A 5,431-nucleotide genomic window follows, 5' to 3' on the forward strand; every position below is an offset into this window, starting at 1 on the left:
GACCCTGGGGGATCGAACCACTGTCCTTCTTTGGCTAGCACTTGCAAGGCAGACACCCTACCTCTAGCACCATCTAGCCGGCCCCTCTGTTTTCAATTTCTTACCAGTGGTTTTCCAGTGGTACTAACACCAATTGTTAAAAAGACTTTCTTTGTTCCATTTCAAGTTCTTGGCTCTCTTGCCAAATATTAGTTTACTGTATATCTGGGGGTTTATCTCTGGAAATTCTGTTCTAATCCACTGGTATGAGACTGGGTCTTTGTTCCAGTACCATGCTGTTTTGATCACTATAGCTGTATTGTATAGCTTCAGGTTAGGTAAAGATATGCCACCCAGCTTCTGGTTTTTCAGTATATATTTAGCTATCCTGGGTATTTTGTGGTTCCAGATGAATTTCATGATTGATTGTTCTAAGTCTTTAATAAGTGATGTCTGAATTTGGATAGGAATTTCACTAAATCTATATAAAAGTTTAGGTAGAATAGTCATTTTGACTATATTGATTCTACCTACCCATAAGCATGGGATGTTCTTTCATTTTCTTAGATCCTCTTCAATTTCTTTCTGAAGTGTTTTGAAGTTTCCCTGGTATAAGTCCTTCACTTCAAGTCCTTCACTTCCCTTGTAAGGTTGATTCCTAAGTACTTGATATTTTTTGATATTATTTTAAATGGGATTGTCTCCTTAATCTCTTTTTCCTCTACTTCGTTGTTTGTATAGAGGAATGCTACTGTCTTTTGTGTATTGACTTTGTAGCCAGCCACTTTGCTGTATTAGTTAATTGTTTCTAGGAGTTTTACTGTAAACTCTTTAGGGATTTTGATGTATATCATATAATCTGCAAAAAGAGATAGTTTGAGTTCCTCTTTCCCTATTTGGATTAATTTGATTCCCTTCTTTTGTCCGATTGCTATTGCTAGAACTTCTAAGATTATATTGAATAAGAGTGTAGGGAGAGGAGAACCTTGCCTAGTTCTGAACTTAGTGGAAATGCTTTCAGTTTTTTGCTATTGAGGATAATGATGGCTGTGGGCTTTTCATAATTAGCTGTAACTATCTTGAGGAACATTCCTTCCAGTCCTATTTTGCTGAGTGTTTTCAACATAAATGGATGTTGGATTTTGTCAAACGCATTCTCTGCATCAATTAATATAATCATATGGTTTTTGTCTTTCTTGTTGTTGATGTGGTGTATGGTGTTGATTGATTTGCATATGTTGAACCATCCTTGCATCCCTGGGATAAAACCAACTTGGTTATGATGTATAATCTTTTTGATGTAGTGCTGAATTCGGTTTGCTAAGAACCACATAACTTGAACCATCTTGTTCTGCCTCACAAATTGAGGGAGAAATAATGGAGGCTACCAAGACCAAACAATCTATGAACATTGAGTGAAAATAAAAAATAATCAGACTTAAGCATCAAATCCAAAGACAACTGCAAAAGAATTGATACCCAATCTAAAGCAAACTAGACACAGAAGGGACCACTCATACTAGCAGCCCACGGGGCAAAAAAGAGGCGATATGGGATGCATGCTGGGAACAGGGGTGAAGGGAGGACAACATTGGTGGTGGGAATGCCCCTGATACAATGTCACTATGTACATAAAATACTACTGTCAAATATTTGTAATCCACTTTTGTCAAAATAAAAATTATTAATAAAATAAATAAAAACATACATAGAACCATAATAAATTCCTATTAAAATTGAAGTAGTTAGGAGGTAGAGTCAATATTTTCTCCATCAGGATTTATTATAATTACTCTCTCCTAGACAAGGCAGACACTGTACTCAGAAACGAATAAGACAGAGACTCATAAGACCTGGATATTATATTCTTGTGAACAGTGAAAATGAGTCATTAGTTCAACCTAGATATTCATTGGAAATTTAGTAAAATGTTTTAATAAAGCAAGGTGTCATTTCAATAATTCAATGTTAGACCTTAAAATTAAGAGTTTTAATCATTAATTGTTATAATTTTGCCAAGAACATTGTCTTATTCAAATCCATAACTTGTAGCCTCTAATAACTCTTCAAAAACTGCATGGTGAATGGAAGCTTGATATGGACTTTAAAAATTGTTGTTTTCATATTCAGGACTGACTCGTGTGATCTTCTGCTTGTGGCTCTGCTAGTTTCTTCCTCACTAATACACTAATACTCATCTCCCTCTTTCCCACCATTCTGCAATCATGTTTTTCCCTATGGAGACTTCAATTCAAACCTTTCAGGGTTCACTCTCCTTATACCAACAATATTTGTTGGAAATGTTGGTCAGCTTGTGATAGAACTGATTATTTTTATTCGGGCTATGCATAAGAGTGATTACTTCTTTATTGACTGCTTTGTATCAATGGTTGGAAACAACTCATATGCCACTGCAGAATAAAATTCAATAGAATTAAGTATAAATGCTGTAGTATATTAATCATCTTCAAAGAAGCTAGTAGCCCATCAGTTTAATATCCATTGTAATTAAATTTAAATCAAAGTCATTTTGTGAAAACCTCTTCCCTTGGTGAAAAGTAGTGACTTTGCTAAATTCATTGTTCTTTCAAGCAGTCATTTATCTTACTGTAATGACCTATAGCTTAGTGGTACTTGCTTTAGGTAACTTAAATACACTTTTCATACAAAAATACATTCAAAATAAAGAGTCTTAACTGGAGAAAAGTGGAATCAAGCCCATGTATTCTTAAAATTGAAGATTCTGAATCTTGTGTCTGTATCCATGGTTGGAATATTATGGAGACAGTTTACAATGAAAGTTGACCTAATATTGTAGTAGGCCCTAATACTGTCCTGTCAAGAACTTACTCCAGGGAGTATACCCTAATGATTTGGAAACAGAACCATCTTGTTCTCAGGGTCTTTAGCCACCTGCTTTGCCCCTACTTTGCCACCTAATGGTAAGATGAAACCAGAAGATGCTTATGATACCCTGACTTTGACATAGGATCTGAACAAAATCTAAGATCTACAATTACTGAAGTCTAAGGCAAGAAATGTAATTAAGAACTTTTTCTGGGACCAGGAAGAAAGATTTTGGGGCTATATAACTTAGTCTTCCTGGAGCCTATTGTTGGTCTTATAGCAAGATGCTTCATGGGTAGGGACACCCTATATTAGGCCAATGGTTCAGTTTTTCTATTTTCCCACATTTTGCTGTCCACATGCAAAAACTATCACCATTTTATTTTTTAGATAGGGCTCCTGCTTTTTTAATAAAATCTTAGGACACATATAACTCTGTTCTACCTTATATTTCTGCAGTTTTCTATAAAGTTAAAAAAGGGGGATGAAATAAAAAAGGATGAGGGTCAAGTGGTCTCAGTTGCATTGGTGGAGATAAAAAAGGACAGAACTAAATATACAAGCCAAAATCAACAAAAATAGAATCAAGAGATCCAAACTCTAGCAATCTAAACTTTAAAATGGGCCTATTATACTGCTGGCCAGGGGGCAAAGGGTGGTGTTATAGAATACACTCTGGGAACATTGGTGGAGGGAGTTTGACACTGGTGGTGGGGTTAGCCCTGATTTATTGTATGTATGAAATCCAACTATGTAAAACTTTGTAAATCACAATAGTTTCAATAGCTCCAGCCTCTTTTTATGTTTTTGTCAAAAAAGTAAAATTAAAGAACAAAGAAATCCCAATGGTGATTCTGCTGAAATGTGTTTCAAAAAGTGACAATATAGGCAATGGATCATGTCTTATTGAATATTTTAATGAGTGGCTTCACATAAATCAAAAAATCTAGTGAAGATAACCACACAGCATCTGCCTTGCATTCAAAAATGCTGGAATTTTTGGAAAAAATTCCTGGAAATTACTCTTTGTCTGTGGCCTTCTTCCCACACTCTAGATCTATTTTCTAGCTTTTTACTTTATATTCTAATACACTTATTCCTAACATAACTTGTAAACAAGTCATACTGTCTGGGCTGCTTTGGGGGAGTTATTTTCATAAAAATATAAAAAGTGAATTAACAAAATAGATTTTACTATTAAAAATCTATTTCATTTGCAATATTTTTCATCATGTGAAATAAATGTAATATTTTAAGTTAAAAATTATTGTTTTCTGGTGTCAGGTTGATAGTACAGAGGGTAGGATGTTTTGTTTATCACATTGATGACCCAAACCTGCAATGAGTGATATCTGAGCACAGGGACAGGAGCAATCCCTGAGAATTGCTGAGTATGGCCCCTCACATAGTTGACCTGGGTTTGATCTTCAACATCACATTGGGTTCCCGAGCCCTGTCAGGAGTTATCCTTAAGCACATAGCCAGGAGTAAGTCTTGGACAATACCTGGTGTGAGTCAAAAACCAAAAATTAAAAAAATGCTGCTTTTTGTCTTTTCTGTAATTGTTTACTGTATCCTATAATTTGCAATTCTGTAATTATAAATGTGAACTTTCAAAGCAGTTAAATATATAAACAAATATTGAATAAAAGAATGTATCTAGATATTTTTATTAACTAAAATACTTTTAGGTTTTTAAGATTTAATGCAATATCTTATTAGCTAAATGTTATTAGTTAATAAAATTAAATACTTAATAAAAATAATAACAGTGGGGCCGGAGTGATGGCACAAGTGGTAGGGCGTTTGCCTTGCAAGCGCTAACCTAGAATGGAGCGCGGTTTGATCCCCTGGTGTATCATATGGTCCTCAAGCCAGGAGTGATTTCTGAGTACATAGCCAGGAGTAACCCCTGAGTGTCACTGAGAGTGGCCCAAAAAGCAAAATAACAACAATAACAACAACAACAGCATTGGGGCCAGAGAGATAGCAGGAAGGTAAGCGTTTGCCTAGCATGCAAAAGGTAGGTGGTTCGAATCCCAGCATCCCATATGGTCCCCTGAGCCTGCCAGGAGTTATTTCTGAGAATAGAGCCAGGAGAAACCTCTGACCGTTGCCGGGTGTGACCCAAAAACCATAAAAATTAATTAATTAAAAATAATAATAACATAATATCTTCATGTTCTAACTTCTTATTTTACCATTTGTAAGTAAAGACTTTATAATCTCTTTTCATATTTATTAAAAGTTATTACTCTTGGGGCTGGAGAAATAGCACAGAGGTGTTTGCCTTGCAAGCAACCGATCCAGGACCTAAGGTGATTGGTTCGAATCCCGGTGTCCCATATGGTCCCCCATGCCTTCCAGGAGCTATTTCTGAGCAGATAGCCAGAAGTAACTCCTGAGTGCCATCGGGTGTGGCCCAAAAACCAAAAAAAAGTTATTACTCTTCACTTTATGAAATACAAACAACTCCCTCCATAAGAAAAACATTTCCTCATTAAGTTTCTTTGCATTGTATGATTTTTGTCTTTTGAAAAGTTAGGATTTAATTTTAGATATAAATTTTTGGTTTTGGTTTTGTTTCTTTTTTTTGGGGGGGGGT

The 5,431-nt window shown here is 35.5% G+C and overlaps 1 pseudogene; it reads left to right on the plus strand.

Moving 5' to 3' along the window:
- The first annotated feature begins 2,204 nt into the window (after positions 1-2,204).
- LOC125998821 (proteasome assembly chaperone 2-like) lies at positions 2,205-2,784 on the plus strand (annotated as a pseudogene).
- Positions 2,785-5,431: the final 2,647 nt, after the last annotated feature.

This window comes from Suncus etruscus, chromosome X, assembly GCF_024139225.1.
Source record: "Suncus etruscus isolate mSunEtr1 chromosome X, mSunEtr1.pri.cur, whole genome shotgun sequence".
Lineage (NCBI taxonomy): Eukaryota > Metazoa > Chordata > Mammalia > Eulipotyphla > Soricidae > Suncus > Suncus etruscus.